This window comes from Macaca thibetana, chromosome 10 (assembly GCF_024542745.1).
Source record: "Macaca thibetana thibetana isolate TM-01 chromosome 10, ASM2454274v1, whole genome shotgun sequence".
Classification (NCBI taxonomy): domain Eukaryota; kingdom Metazoa; phylum Chordata; class Mammalia; order Primates; family Cercopithecidae; genus Macaca; species Macaca thibetana.
This window is the reverse complement of record NC_065587.1, coordinates 28,149,265-28,165,742: the sequence shown is the minus strand read 5'-3', so window position 1 is coordinate 28,165,742 and position 16,478 is coordinate 28,149,265. Positions and strand designations below refer to the sequence as shown.

General features: G+C 47.2%; 1 protein-coding gene and 1 long non-coding RNA gene across 8 annotated transcripts in view; one reads left to right on the top strand and one right to left on the bottom strand.

The window, feature by feature from the left end:
- SPECC1L (sperm antigen with calponin homology and coiled-coil domains 1 like) overlaps window positions 1–16,478 on the top strand; it is a 343,168-nt gene that overhangs the window by 317,519 nt on the left and 9,171 nt on the right. The window lies entirely within an intron of this gene.
- On the bottom strand, window positions 2,081–10,830 carry LOC126929796 (uncharacterized). Its single transcript, XR_007717273.1, has 3 exons — window positions 10,688–10,830; window positions 9,927–9,985; window positions 2,081–2,531 (listed from the first exon to the last, which is right to left on the bottom strand). It is a non-coding gene; the product is annotated as an uncharacterized LOC126929796 (long non-coding RNA).

Below are 16,478 nucleotides of genomic sequence, written 5' to 3'. Positions count from 1 at the left end.
ACATAAGGATGTGGCCTCCACAGACAAGTTGGAGTTCAACAGGTTGATTTCATTAGATACATGATTGCTCTGGATTTTCACAAATGAGTTTAGCCTGAGGTCATTCTGGCAATTTATGGTGACCTCTCCATTTGAGAAGCAGGTTATTTGTAAAGATGCCCTGTTGCTGCGTCATGATAAATGATTATGGGAAGGGTAATTAGCCATTAGACAACGTAGGGCGGGGGAGAGAGAAACTAGTTTCCTTTCTGAATGCACTCTTTAGATTCAATGAAAGGAGACTGGTTATCTGTAAACACCACCCAGAACTTAATGGCTTAACATAATGACGTCTATTTATATCCTGAGTCTACAGTTTGGGTGGGGCTTAGTGGGGATATCTCATCTCATCTCCTCTCTACTCAGCTCAGTGCCACTGGAGGTGGAACTAGCTCATGGCTCCCTCCCTCACAGGTCTGGTGGCTGTTGGTGGAGACTTTCACTAGACCTGTGGCCAGAGCACTATCTATGCAGCCTCTCCCATATTTGGCCTGCGCTTCCTCAAAATGTGGTGGCCACATTCCAAGGACAATTATCAAGAGAGAGAGAGACAGGCATAAGCCACCCCACTTTTGATGACACAGTCTTGGAAGCCACGCAGCATCTCTTCTACCATACTGTTTGTCAGGGCAGTTACAAGGGGAAGGAAATAGGCGCCACCTTTTGATGCGGCATAGCAGACTTCTGAAGAGGATGTGGGGCCAGAAATACTGCTGTGGTCATTTTTGGAAAATCCAATCTGCCACAGAGACTGTTATCTCTTAAGTAACTAGAGAAGCTAATAATGTGACACGGACCTGAAGGAACCTTATGATGCTTTTTAAATGTTGCCTCACAAATGAGAGGGAATCTGGGTAGATGAGGCAATGTGAGGGTGAGGTTAAGTGCTGGTGTGGGGAAGAATGCTACATGATGTAAGCCAGGTGTGTTTGCAGCAGTGGTGCTTTCTAGTGATTCACCTAAGATTTAGCTTATACCCTGGAACATACAACATGACTATCTGCCAGTTAGCATCCACCCAGGATATCTTCCATCAGACATCAGCTTTTCACCGGGGTCCCTGGGACTGTGCCTGGACTGTATCCAGTTCTGCCATGGTTTACACCTGTACTACATTCAGTTAAAAAGCTCTACAGAGAGAGACGGTGCGGTACCTAATTGTGTTTGTGGCCCTGGGCTTCCTTTTTTCTTTCTTTTTTTTTTTTTGAGACGGAGTCTCGCTCTGTCGCCCAGGCTGGAGTGCTGTGGCCGGATCTCAGCTCACTGAAAGCTCCGCCTCCCGGGTTCACGCCATTCTCCTGCCTCAGCCTCCCAAGTAGCCGGGACTACAGGCGCCCGCCACCTCGCCCGGCTAGTTTTTTGTATTTTTTAGTAGAGACGGGGTTTCACTGTGTTAGCCAGGATGGTCTCGATCTCCTGACCTCGTGATCCGCCCGTCTCGGTCTCCCAAAGTGCTGGGATTACAGGCTTGAGCCACCGTGCCCGGCCTGGCTTCCTTTTTTCTAATAGTTGTATTGAGGGCCGGGCGCGGTGGCTTATGCCTGTAATCCCAGCACTTTGGGAGGCCGAGGCAGATGGATCACCTGAGGTCGGGAGTTCAAGACCAGCCTGACCAACATGGAGAAACCCCGTCTCTACTAAAAATACAAAAATTAGCCAGGCGTGGTGGCGCATGCCTGTAATCCCAGCTACTCTAGAGGCTGAGGCAGGAGAATCGCTTGAACCCAGGAGGCGGAGGTTGTGGTGAGCTGAGATCGCGCCATTGCACTCCAACCTGGGCAAAAAGAGCTAAACTCCGTCTCAAAAAAAAAAAAAAAAAATAGTTGTATTGAGGTATAGTTGACATATAATAAATTGTGTATATTTAAAGTTTACAATTTGATAACTTTTGACATACATATATGTCACATATATATACCTGTGAAAGCTATCACCACATGATAGACACACCATCACCATGAACATTTCCTCTTGCCCCTTTGTACTCCCATCATCCTGCTTCTCCCCCACATCCCCCATCCCCACACAGTGACTGATCTGCTGTTGCTGTATATTGTTTGTATTTACTATAATTTTATATAAATATCATCGTAGTGTGTACAATTTTAGGGGAGTTCTGGCTCCTTTCACTTAGCACATTGAGATTCATTCATGTCATTGTGTGTAACCGTAGCTCATTTCCCTTTTTTCCCTGCGTGTTAGTCCATTTTTTGGGTATGCCACAATTATTAAGCCATTCAGCTGCTGGTGGACATTTGGATTGTTTCCAGTTATTGCTTATTGTAAGTAAAACTCCTACGAACATTCACGTGCAGGTGTTTGTCTGGTGTCTTAGTTCAGACGACTGTAACAAAGTACCATAGCCTGGGTGGCTTATAAACAACAGATATTTATTTCTCACAGGCCTAGAGATTGGAAGTCTGAGATCAGGATGCCAGCATGGTGGGATTGTTATGAGGGCATCTTCCAGGTTGCAGACTGCCGTCTTGTGTCTTCACATGGTAGAGATAAAGAGAATGAGAGAACTGTCTGGGGTCCCTTTTAAAAGCACACTAATCCCATTCATGGAGACTACCCTCATGACCTCATTACCTCCCAAAGAACCCCAACTCCCTATATTATCACATTGGGGGTTCGGATTTCAACATAAGAATTTGGGGAAATAGGAGTATTCAGTCCATTGCATATGCGTATGGACATCTGAAAAGTGGACTAGCTGCTGGATCATGTGGTAGGTGTAGTCTTCCAGACTGGCTCTACCCTGTCACTTTACCACCAGCAGTGAAGGGGAATTCTAGTCCTTCAAATCCTTGCCAAGACCGTGTGGTCAGCCTCTAGACATTCAAAAGATGTGTAGTGCTGTTTCACGGTTTTAATTTTGCAGTTGCCTAATAACTAATGATATTGAGCATCTTTCCACATGCTTATTTGCCACCATATATCTTCTTTGTTTTTGTTTTGTTTTGTTTTGAGGGATTTTTTTGAGACGGTCTTGCTCTGTCACCCAGGCTGGAGTGCAGTGGTACAGTCATCACTTACTGCAGCCTTGAACTCCTGGGCCCAATCAACCCTCCTACCTCAGCCTCCAAAGTAGCTGAGACTACAGGCATGCACAATCACACCTGGCTAACTTCTGAATTTTTGTAAATAGGGTTTCGTCATATTGCCCAGGCTGGTATCAAACTCCTGGGCTCAGGTGATCCACCTGCCTCAGCCTCACAAAGTACTAGGATTACAGGCATGAGCCATAGCACCTGTCCAGAAATTCTTAATTTTAATGACATGCAATTTATACATTTTTTCTTTTATGAAGCATACATGTTTTTGTGTTGTAAATAAAAAATGTTTGCATAACCCAAGATCACAACGATTTTCTCCTGAAAGTATAATTTTATACATTTGGGTCTCTTCCATTTTGAGTTCATTTCCCAGTACGATGTGAGGTGTAGATTGAGGTGAACTTTTTGCCCTGTGGACTTAAGTTGGGAAGATTGCATTTGATAGAGTGAAGGATTTAAGAGCACCTTTAAAACAGCCTGGTCACGCTGACACATACTAGATGCCCCAAAATACCAGAGAGGAACTGAGGGGAAAGGAAGAGGACATGTCTTCTCCAAGGAAGGGATATTTCATCAGGGTCAATGACAGCTGCTCCAGAAAAGACAGAGGAAGAAGAGCAGATTTGTTTAAGAGACATTTTCATGGATTGCAAAGGAAAGGATTTGGGGATCCACACTTTTTATCTCAGTACTCTTCAGAGAAAATAATTTTTTTTTCTTTTTTTGAGATAGAGTCTTGCTCTGTCGCCCAGGCTAGAGTGCAGTGGCGTGGTATCAGCTCACTGGAACCTCTGCCTCCCAGGTTCAAGCAATTCTCGTGCCTCAGCCTCCCAAGAAGCTGGGATCAACAGGCATGTGCCACGACGCCTGGCTAATTTTTTTGTATTTTTAGTAGAGACAGGGTTTCACCATGTTGGCCAGGCTGGTCTTGAACTCCTGGCCTCAAGCAGTCCATCCCCCACTTGGCCTCTCAAAGTGCTGGGATTACAGATGTGAACCACCACGCCTGGCCCAGAGAAAATACGGATGAAAAAAAAAAGGCTTTGATCTTCTTGGGCTGGATGTTAGACCTCAAGTCATCAAGTAAGGCACAATTCTGCTCTTGGCCTTGGGTATCAAATGACAGAGTGATTCTTTGGGTTTATACCTCCTGCAGGGAACTGTCAACAGATGCATCTTTGCAATGCTAGTTCTCTCCTTTAGGCATCTAAACTTGTGGAAAATTTTCTTTTAATGCTCTAAACCAGTCATGAAATACGTACTTAACACTTGCTGTGCACAACCAGAGAGGTAAATACAAGGAGGAATAGAATGCAGTCTAGAGCATGAAGAACTTTCTGGTTTTTTGTTATTGTTGTTTTTTGTTTTGCGTTTTTCATTTTTGAGACAGAGTCTCACTCTGTTACCCGGGCTGGAGTGCATTGGCTGACTGCAACCTCCGCTTTCCAGGTTCAAGCAATTCTCCTGCCTCAGCCTCCTGAGTGGCTGGGATTACAGGCGTCTGCCACCATACCCAACTAATTTTTGTATTTTTAGTAGAGAGTTTCACCAGTTTCACTCGAACTGTAATCCACCCCGGTCAGGCTGGTCTCGAACTCCTGACCTCAGGTAATCCACCCGCCTCGCAAGCCTCCCAAGTGCTGGTAATGACAGGCGCCCGCCACCGTGCCCGGCTAATTTTTTGTGCCACCACCCCCTTGTGAGCCCGCCTCAAAGAACTTTTTCAAGATTAATTCTGAAACATTATTATTTCCAGGTCTTTTAAAATTATGCCTTTTCCAGGGAATAACCTTTTCAACACTCCAGTTTGTGATTAAAAACACTCATTTACTGTACTGCATAGAAATTGAGTTTCACGTGGCCTCTGTACTTCTGCTGCCATTGTGTCCCTCCACAGGGTCCTCAATGCTCTTTATCTGGCTGTACCCTACTGTGTTTTAATTCCAAGGCAACAGCAAGAAAAGCTGGTAACCAACTCGTATGTAAAATGAAACCCCAAAAAATAAGTATGGGGTCAGGAGTAAAGTGCCACGCAGGGCTGCTCTGCTTGAACACTGGCTCTTCTCTGGAGTCCTGGTGACAGCCCTGTCAGTCACTTTCTTCCATATTTGGTCCAAAGTAAAGTATTTTGTGGTTTCCCTTCATTATTTATTGCGCTAAAGGAAAAGTAAGTAAACCATTGAGCACTGAGTTGAGGGCTCTGGAGAGAAGTACAGGAGGGTGGTGCCACAGGTGTGCACCTTTTTTAGTTGTTTTGCCATTTTCCCTCTGCCAAAACAGTATCTAGTAGGTGTAGAAACTAATACACTGACAGATTGAAAAGAATGCTTCAGTTCCTGCTGTAAGCAATAAAATAAGTTCATCGTAAGGTGAGCACACTATATTGAGCATCTCTTTCCTGATATCATTTCCTTCCTAAGCTGCTGCAAGACCATGGTGCATTTCACATCCAGACTGCTATACTCAGATGGCCTGGATGTCCCAGGTCAGACTAAATGCACTGCCTGTGATTTCAGAAATAGGAAGTGTTGTGCCAGGGAAGACTAGTTGTCCTTCTAGGCTCCCATTCTGTCTCAGCCTGTGTCAGGTGCTTGGAGGGTGAAGTGTGTGGGTGATACTCCTCTGAAATACCAGTACCAAGAGACTAATGATGCATTCAGAAAGTGCATAAGGTTTCACCATCAATGCAGTGGTCTAAATCTTGCTCTGTGTTAAATTAATAAAATACTATAGTCTCAGTCTGGTACTATATCCTTTGTTATAGGTTATATTTTTCAAATATTAGTATTTGAATGAGTCCAGATACATTCTTTGCCCTTCCTGTCTGCTTTCTAAAGTGTCCTCATATATTTTAGCAGACCTCATTTTTAGAAGTGAAGCATGTTTTTTTCTTTCTTTCTTTTTTTTTTTTTTTTTTGAGATGGAGTCTCGCTCTGTCGCCCAGGCTGGAGTGCAGTGGCCGGATCTCAGCTCACTGCAAGCTCCGCCTCCCGGGTTTATGTCATTCTCCTGCCTCAGCCTCCCAAGTAGCTGGGACTACAGGCGCCCACCACCACGCCCGGCTAGTTTTTTGTATTTTTTTTTAGTAGAGACGGGGTTTCACCATGTTAGCCAGGATGGTCTCAATCTCCTGACCTCGTGATCCGCCCGTCTCGGCCTCCCAAAGTGCTGGGATTACAGGCTTGAGCCACTGCGCCCGGCCTTCTTTCTCTTTAAATTCTCTGGAGTTTGCTTCTGGATGCAGTTTTCTTACACCAGTATGTTATTCAGCAAACCTTTGTTTGCCTGAAGAGTGTGCCAAGTTTACCGTTCAGCACTTGGTCAAATTAAGCTCACCCCTGAGCAGCCTAAGAGAGAGAAGCAGAGTCATATAAGTGCAGTAAATTGCAGTCCACACCCTGGAGACCCTGTGACAGAATTATCTGTGGCTGCTCGCGGAGCCATCAAATCTTCATCTTTGGCACATGGTAAGATGTCCTGAAATTTGGGGGTACTGACTAGAGAAAGGGACTCAGGAACCAGCATAGTTGTCTTCTGGTGTTCAGAGGCCTCTCCTGGGGCCAAGGGTACAATCTTGTGTTTCACACTTTTGTGTCGTAGAAAGTGGAATCAACACCATCTCAGGGGCAAAGAGCAGGGATTGGGGGAGAAGAGGACAGGATGTGTTGAGCTTCAACTGGAGGGCCTTACAGATGTCATTTTGTCAAATCTTCCTCATTCATTATTTTTTCCATTGTGCATATGAGAAGAGTGAGACTCATACAAGTTAAAAACGGTGTGCTCACAGTCCTACAGGCAGTACGAAGTGCCACCAACAGTCAAAGCACAGATCCATGGGACTTTGAAACCTAGGATACTTCAGCGACACCACTCTGCTTTTCCAGTGATCTACAGAGACATGGCTTTCCAATCAGTATAAAGAATTTCCAAGGACTTAAAATGGAGGAGGAGTCAGCCTTGAGGAGTCAGCCTTGAAGCTTCTTCCTGTAACCACAAGGTTCTAGCATAAACTAAAGAGGCCTTTCTCAGAGAAGGCATCTGAACAGGGTTTCTTTGTAAGTCATGGCTAGTGACACCACTCAGATTCCACCACATTCATCTCTTTGAGCGTGAAGACACAATTGGTGACATTTGTCGTGAGGGTAAATTAAAGAAGGCCCCCCTGGATGTTTTGGAAGGCCTATTTTTTTTCTCCTCAAACACTCCAGTTCCCCTAAAGAGGCGAGGAAAACTTTTGGGGGTTAGGATGAGGACACGACTCTGTGCCGTTACCTCCTTTCCTCCCTCACCCAGCCATTCCTCAGAGCACGCGCCAGGGCAGATCTTGCTTGAGGATTTCCGCGAGGGTGTTTTTCAGTTGAGATTGCATTTTAGTGAGTAATACCCCTGCCAAAGCTAAACTAAATCTGTGGGAAAAGACAGTATTCTTTCCCAAGCTGCTAATAAAACTGCTCACAACATGCTCAGAGTTCATCAATCAGCTGTGACCCAGCCAGTGGCTCCTGCCTGACACCCATCTCTGCCTGGTGGCAGTTTCCTGAGTTATCAGAAAGCAGACATCATGATTCCTGTGTGCTTCTCCATGAAACGTCTCCCTCTGGAGGGGGTTATGGGGACATTAATCACTATCTCTTAGGGTGACATTGGCTGACCAATTTATTCTGAACTGTCCCCTCAAAACAGGTTCATTTGACTAAAAGTTAAAGCATATTAAATCCAAAACATATTATACTATAGATTTTGTTTTTGTGAAGCTTCAATATAGTTGAAGCTATATCTGAGAAGTGTGCTTGCTACTTTGAGCATATGGGCAACGTAGTTGTGGTTAAATATGGCTGCTTCTCTCACAGAATCAGGGATGGCTTCCCTTTCTCGGGACTAGCCATTTACAGAGGATGACATATATCAGGTTCGTTTCGCCATACCAGAGGTGCTCAGTTTCAAGCTGACTAATACCCTGCCTCCTACCCTTAGCTGCCTGTTTATTTTTAAGAAATACACCTATTTTTAAATTTTTAAAGTAGAGCTATAATAAATTCTCATAGAACCCATGCTCATGCATCATCTGAGTTTTAATGTAACTTCTCAGTAAACACTCCAGGATAATTTAGTTGCTTATGAGATCCACCTAGTGTATAGAGTTACTGGGCATAAACTATACTTCAGAACATCTGGCAGCCTCTTTTATTTGAGTAAAACATATAACAAAAATTTGCCATTTGATCATTTTTAAACATACAGTTCAGTAGCATTAAGTGCATTTGCAATGTGTATTCATCACCACTACCTAGTTCCAAAACTAGATCACCCCAAATGGAAACCGCCTACCCATTCATCAGTCAGCTCCTTCCCCTCCCCAGCACTTGACAACCACTTGTCTACTTTCTGTCTCTGGATTTGACTATGGATATTCATGTAAATAGAATCATACAATATGTGGCCTTTTGTGTCTAACTTTCACTTAGCATAGTGTTTCAAGATTCATTCACGTTGTAGCGTATATTTTGTACTTCGTTCCTTTTTATGGCCAAAAAAATACTCCATTGTATGGATAGACCATATTTATTCATTTGTCAATCGGTGGGCATCTGGGTTGTTTCTACCGTTTGGGTTTTGTGAATAGTGCTTCTGGGAACGTTCCTGTACAGGTATTTGTTTGAACATCTGCTTTCAGTTCTTTGAAGTATAGACGAGGAGTGGGATTACTGGGCCGTGTGTTAACTCTGTTTAACTTACTGAGGAACTGCCGAACTCTTCCTCAGCAGCGGCATCGTTTGCCATTCCCACCAGCAATGTCTAAGGATTCCAGTATCTGCATCCTCACCTCGTTTTTCTTTTCTTTTAAATAATAGCCATCCTAATGGGTGTGAAGTGTCATCTCATTGTGGTTTTGATTTGCATTTCCTTAGTGACTAACCGTGTTGAGCCTTCTCATGTGCTTGTTGGCTATTTGTATATCTTCTTTGGGGAAATGTTCTATTTACGTCCTTTGCTCATTTTTATGTTTGGGCAACTGGGCTGTCTTTCTCTTGTTGATCGAGTTCATGTTTGTTTGTTCTTAATGGAAATTTTCAAATATGCACTAAAGTCATTAGAATAGTAAAACAACCCTCCTGTACATACCCCTAGCGACAAGTCATCAGCACAGGGTGTTGTCACCACGCCCACCAGGAGGATTCAGAAGCAAACACCAGCCACTTAATGTCACCCCACACTTAGAGCTCACTCCTCCCATTGTGTCATAATCAGTTTGCTTGAATTAAGATCCAAACAGGATTCTCACATTGCATTTGGATAATATGTCTCTTTTAGGTCTCTTTCAGTCCATAAATTTTCTTTTTTTTTCCTGTCAGTTTCTTTTTGAAGGAACGGGATTGATTGTGCATCCTATAGAGTGACCCACATTTCAGATTCTGTTGGTTCCTTCCCGATGCTGTTGTCTGTGGTATAAACTGGTAGGCAGAGCTGGAGGGTAGACCTGATTATGTTTTTGGCAGAAACACCTCAGCTGTGGAGTTCTGTCCATTCGCAGCAGGACTGGCTGCCTCTTTCTGTGATGTCACTGCCTCTGATAACGAGGTCAGTAATTCTGTCACTCCTTCATTAAGCTTCCTCTTTACAGGGAAACCCCTTTGTCAGCTGTTCAGCTGCCTTGACTATGGTTTGGTCAGAAAAGTTCTATCAGGCACTTGTTCCTCTCCCTTGATTTTCCAGCACTAAGGTTCACGAGTGGTTTCCAAGCCAGGCTGGGTGTGTCTTTGTAGGTATCACCATAAACTCACCAATGTCACATTTTAGATGTACCACCCCATTGTACTTAACACCTACCTTCAGGTTTTCAAATGGCGAGCCTTCCTCTTGGCTGTGGACTCGGATCACCTGGGGACCTGTAAAGAAAATTCAGCCCTGACTCGCCCACACCACGGCGTGAACGTCTCTGCCGTGGGGCGAGCATAGGAAAACCCCAAAAATCTCTGCAGTGATTCTAGCGCACAGTGAGGATTAAGGGTCTGTATTAGATCAAGAGCAAAGATGTGCAGGGCCTGTCTCCAGAGGCTGCCAGCTGCACCTCGGCCTCCTGCCCTGCCTCCCTTCTTGCTCCCTCTTTACCACGTAAGTACCAACACCTGGGCTCCATGATGAGCCGGGCAAGACTCTCCCTGAAAATGTGCTGCTTCCTCTTCCCCTTTCCTCCCCTTCCCCTTCCCTCCCCTTCCCTTCTCTCCCCTCCCCTGACCTGGAGCAGAGATTGGCCCTGCTTCAGGGAAGAGATGAGCACTCTGGTCCCCAGGGCAGCACCCTTAGATCAGCAGCTAGAGGACCTGGCCAGGTTACCTCGCAGGCACCACTGGCCCCAGGCAGGTGCCTGTTCATCACTCCCAGGGCATCCTGTGTTTAACTGCCACTACCCAGAGATATCAATCAACAGCCTTGATGGTTTTTTGACTGTCTTTCAGACATTGTGTCTTCTCCCACCATACTATGCAGAAAAGGAACCTCACCCACCTGACTCAGGCTCCCAAACTCTGCCCCATAGTATGGGGGGGGGGGCGCTGTGATCCAGGGTTTTGTGAGTAACTCACTCTTACCTCATGAGGCTGGGCTGTGATCCCCAGCAGGTTTCATTCTGAGTGCACCGGGTTGCAGCTCAACAGTGTAGTGCCCTTGTGAAGCTGGAGGACCAGTGAGGACCACCTCTGCCTGAGTGTGGACCTGGGGACAGCACTCTGCGTGGCTCAGATAGGCATGAGGAAGTGGATGCTTGCATGTGTCAGCAGAGCGATGAATCAGAGCCCTTGGCTTCTTGCCCTGTGCCCATAAAAGTGGCATTTCCTTAAATAGACCAGAACCTTAATAACTATTTAAAGAGCATGTGGTATTTGGGAATATATTTTATGGCCCTTAATTAAACTTCAAACAAATTAAAACATTTAGAGATCTTTTATGACATATTTTTAATCTTTTTTGTGGAGATTTGTATAATCTCTTGGCTTTCACATCCCACCCTAAGGCCACAGACAGAAGGCAGGGTCAGATCTACAGTTGGGGTTTCCATCCTTGGTCAAAAAGCAGTGAGTGGAAACCACCCAGCCAGTCCCTTGGCGGGGGAAGCTGTCAGGAGTCTTTATGAGGGTAGAAAGGACACCAAATGCACTGTGAAACAGGCCCTGTCTGTCCCCTGTCACATCTCTTAGTCGACATTTCCTGGTTGAAGGACGTGTGCCCTTAGGAGAAAATGGGGCAGAGCTTCTTGTTTGAGTCTGTGCAGAGGCCGTTTTGAAAGTTTGTTCTGGCACATGTCATCTCTCTTGTTTTGTCGACCCTAATCCAAACATGGAATTATCTCTAAAATGACCTGAAAAAACTAAATGCAAAATCTGAATTCCTCAGTAAGAAACTTGCATTATAATTAGTAAGTAAGATGTTTTCTATGTCTCTAAGAAGAAAAAAATTAACCTTTTAAAAATAATAGAGAGATTGGCACCGTTGCCCATGAATAGTGAACAATAGAAATTCCTTCCATTAGTGTGCGTTTTCCCCTCTAATAAGTGTGAGTTTGGGCTTTAAGAATAGTTTACTTTAAAGGACTCTGCTGGCCTCCACCAGAAGCTGTTTCTGTAGGAATCAGGACATAAGTGCAGAGTGGAAGGCCCTTGACCCTCCAGCCCCTCCGCTCTTCAGCAAAACATAAATGGCCTCTTCTCTCAGAGGGAAACCCCTGGAAGATAAGGACTTTCCTTACGCACTGAAAGCGCCACTTTTACAGAATAGAAATGCCGTTTCTAGGCAAGCGCTGTGAAATAAACTTGTAAGAAGGGATACCTGTGAAAGTTGTAACGCCGTTATAGCTCGTCTAATTCCATGCTCTTCTGGCTTCTGAAAATTTGATTTGCGAGGCACGTGCCCAGAGTCCCAGCTACTTGGGCAGCTGAGGCAGGAGGAACCCTTCAGCCCAGGAGTTCAAGCCCAGCCTGGGCAACATAATGAGAGACTCCCTCTCTTTTTTAAAAAGCACACAGAACTGATTTGTGACTGCTCTTCTCTTTATTCGCCATTGCTCCTAATGCCTCATGGCAACTCATATGTTTCTAACTGCAGGAGATTGGAAGTCCTTGTGGCCTCTCCACATCACTGCTGCATTGACCACTCTCTCCTGTTTTAAATACACTCTTCCTTTGCCTTCCGGTTTTTCCCCCCAACCCCCCGGCCCTTCCCTGTGTTCCATTAAAAGCTGTTCTTCTCAGCATGGCCATTACTTGTTGGAGTTCTGAGGGGCTGGATCCGAGGCCTCCTTCTTGCTTATGGCCTACTGTGACCATCCCTAGGGGATCCCACACAGGACTCTGATGATGCCGCACTTTCTGTGTCTCTGCACTGCTCCTCTGACTCACGTGTCAGTACCACCAAGCAAGCACCTTTGGTTTTCTCCAAGGTATCTTGAACTTAAAGTGACAAAAACACACCCCTCATCTGCTCAATGCCCACCTTTCTCCAGTGAGCTCTGCCCCTGTGAAGGCCACCACCAGCGTCTGGTTCTGCCCACAGAAGCCAAAGGCCCATCCCGAGCACTGCATGTGCTATCCCTCCCCATAGCCAGTCTGTTGCCGAGTCTAGTCTGCTTTAGCTGCCAAGTATCTCCGGAGCACTCCTTCTCCCACCCACCACTCCAGCCCAACCTGATATGGACCTCTGCAGCCACTGACCAGCTGGCCTCTGACTTTCCTCCCCCTGCTCCTGGCTGTTCTTCTGACCCCAGTCCAGCCACACTTCCCTTTAAACCTCCTTGAGCCCTGGCCCATGTCAAGTCCGCGTGTCAGCCCTGTCCAACAAAATGCCTACCCAGGACACCCCAGGTGAGGACTCATTGAGTGTGCAAATGAGTCCTCAAAAAGAGCAGCCCATCCCCAGGCCCTCTGCCCTTTCCCACAGGCTGTCCCTAGATTTGTGGCCATGGCCATGTCCACCTGTGGATTCCATGCTGGGGCCACAGATTTTAGGGTGTCACTGTGTCTCCTGCTCTCCAAGGTGGAGGTTCTCTCTTACTGTTAGTGGAAGAACACGACTCCAGGCCCTTCATTCTTCTGTTTGTATGCCAATCCCAAGAAGACCTTTGCAGGCCTGCAGAAAACACATCCACACACTGGGCGGCCATGGCCCTCCTGTCAGGATGGAAAGCTCTGCCTCATGGCATCCAAATGGCTTTGAAACAAGTGATTGTAGAGCATGTTTCCTACCATTGTGTTTTGAGTGAGAACTTCCAGCAGTTGGGATTTCAAGCTAGTTTGTTATCTGAGTTCCTCATCCAAACCCCCTTAGAGAGAAGGGGAGAGGGAGGGAAGGAAGGAACCACACACCAGGGCACTGGTATTGCTCCATGTGCAGCAACACACGGAGCGGTGGAGGCAGGTGGACGTTTACAGGTCACATGAATATGATAAGGGTCAGCAGAATTGTGGCCACTGCCCAAGAGCAAGGCTCCAGGAAGGAGCAGCCTAGGGACATTCTCAGTGATTCTGTTGCGTATTGGTGTTCTGGTTTGGACTCATGCCATCTGCAACACAGCAGCTATCTCCTCTAAAGTAAGCAAACTAAACCCTAAAAATACCTTACAGGCCGGGCACGGTGGCTCTTGCCTGTAACCCCAACGTTTTGGGAGGCCGAGGCGGGCAGATCACCTGAGGTCAGGAGTTTGAGACCAGCCTGACCAAATGGTGAAACCTCATCTCTACTAAAAATACAAAAATTAGCCGGGCATGGTGGTGGGCGCCTGTAATCCCAGCTACTCAGGAGGCTGAAGCAGAGAATTGCTTAAATCCGGGAGGCGGAGCTTGCATTGAGCCGAGATCGCGCCACAGCACTCCAGCCTGGGCAACAGTGCGAGACTCTGTCTCAAAAAAAAAAAAAAAAAAAAAAAAAGAATACCTTACATGTGTAAAGCACATCACAGTTTCAGAAAGGGTTGAGGACTCGTCATCTTGTGTGGGCTGGGATTTGCACACCCGCCTCATTGAAGTCCAAGAGAGCCAGGGTGGTGTGCCCAGGAAGTGTCAAACCTGGCTCAAACCCCTGCCCCCAAGTTTCATACTAGTGGTGATGAGTTGTTTTTATCCAAGACATAAAAGCTTTAGCTTTTTTCCTCAATTGCCAAGAAGATCCAGGGTGACTTTAGCCTTCCTGGGAAGGTAGGGATCACAAGTTCCAGGGGCCACCAATCCGCAGGCAGATTCACCTGCCTGTACCTGTTGCCACCTTAGAAAGCAACAGAAAGTTTAGTTCCAGACCTCATGCGGATGGAGACAGCACCAGGCTGCTCCCAGGCTCTTCTGTGGGGTCCAGGCATGGAGCAGAGGCATGAGGGACAGATGGCAAGAGGCAGGTCTGGGGGCCGTCTGCAGACACTTGATGAGGGCCCCAGGATCAGGGGAGGAGTGCTAAGCAGGCAGTAGGGAAGGCAGGGCAGGAACCCTTGCCTCAAGCATCCTGTGAACAGTACCTCACTGTCATTCTCACAGTCATCCAGAGCAGTCTGGAAGGAGGCTGAGGCTCCGAGAGGCCAAGCACAGAGCTGGTCTGTGGGATCATTCGTCTCTCCCTGTGCTCCCCTGGCAGCCCGGAGCCCACTGTGGTCTGGGTTTGGGAATAGCTGGCGGGTTGTATGAGTGGTGGCGGCTGGCAGGTAGGGATTGGAGGAGGCCTCACTGGGTGCTGTTCCCACCTGTGGAACAAGGGTCTTGACTGGCTGAGGAAGGGAGAAGCCATTTCTCTGGTGATTCCATGCGATTTTCTGTTGTTTCATGTGATTCCTCTCCAAGATACTGATCCTGTCATAATATTAACAGGCCGTGGTAGCCATGTGGAGGGGAGCTCCCCGCCTTCCTGCCTGGCGTTCTTGCACCGTGCCTTCCGAAAACCCAGCTTCGTTGTTCTTAGATTTAGTCAATATGACTTCATTAGCAGTTAGGCTTTTCAGCCTGGAACATTTCAAACCACGCAACAGCCAGTGATGTTGGGAGCAGAGGGTTGCAGGCTTCTTCCTCACTTCCCTGGAGGAACCCGTTTTTCAGAGCCTGGCTCATTCTCCCCACATGATCTCTTTGGATGCGGGAGGAGGCAGAGCGGCCAGCAGGCGCTCAGGCTTCACTTGGACTCCCTACTTTCTGGCTTCCAGCTTATCACGTAGGGTGCCTTGGAGCCATGTGGAGCAGCCTGGCCTGGCTGCCCTCCAGCCCACCAAGGGTTAAGGGAGGTGGGGCCCCCAGCCAGCCTTCTTTTTGGGCTTTAGTTGTATTGATAGGAAATTTCTGTTGTCAGGTACTCAAACGTGAACTTCCTCAGCCTGGAACTGAAGGAGCCATTGTTTTCCTCCGATTCAGGTCACTGTGGCATGCTTTGTAAATGAAGCCTCTCTTCCCAGAGGTTCCAGGTGGGGCAGGGGTGCTGAAGCAGCAGCTTCTTCCCCGGCGTGGTGTTGGGTTTATCTTGAGGAAGTGGAGGGGGAAGGCTGGGGTTCCCACAGCCAGGCGGATGGGACACAGGAGCCTCTGCCTCCAGGCGCTGTGAGGCAGTGAGGCCAGGCACGTCCGCGACCCTGCCAGAGCTGCCTGCATTTCAGGGAGCAGAAGGGGCGGCTGCGGCAGGAAGTGAAGATTTGTTTTCCTCCAGAAGTGAGTGTGACCTCTGAGGGCCAGGCGCTGCCATTGGCCTCGCACAGAGCTCCACACGTTATTGAGAAGCTTCCTGGCCCCCTCTCCCTGCCAGGATGCCTCTTTCATCAACCGCTTAGTCCCTTAAACCTGGCTCTTTTTTTAGTACCTTTGATAGACTTTTTCCTTTGCATTTTGAGCAAGGGGACCTTGCATTTTCGTTTTGTAGTGGGCCCTGCCAGTTATGGAGCAAGTGAGTCCCAGCCCATTCTCCATGTCTTGCATACTTCATTCCTGCCTCTTCTCCATACCCCAATTCTAGACTGACTTCACTGTGGAAAGGTGCACAGAGCATTAGGAAATCTTACCTAGACGACTAAAGGAAAGCAGGCCCATCCTCCTATAATACACCTCACTTTGAATGATCCCATAGACCCGCTCTGTGGCCTGGGTGAGCGTCTTGGCCTCTCGGAGCCTCACCCTCCTTCCAGACTGCTCTGGGTGACTGTGAGAGTGAAAGTGAGTACTGCTCACAGGATGCCTGGGGCAAGGGTTCCTGTCCTGTCCTGTCTTCCCTGCCGCCTGCCTAGCGCTCCCCTCGGTCCTAGTTTCCTCCGTAAAGAGCTGCTTTCTGAGATTCCGATGAGATCAAAGAGATGAGATTGCATGCGTGTGCATGTGTTCAGGGGTCTTCAGTCAGCAGTAACTGTCAAGCCCTGTTTGCCACAAGGCACCT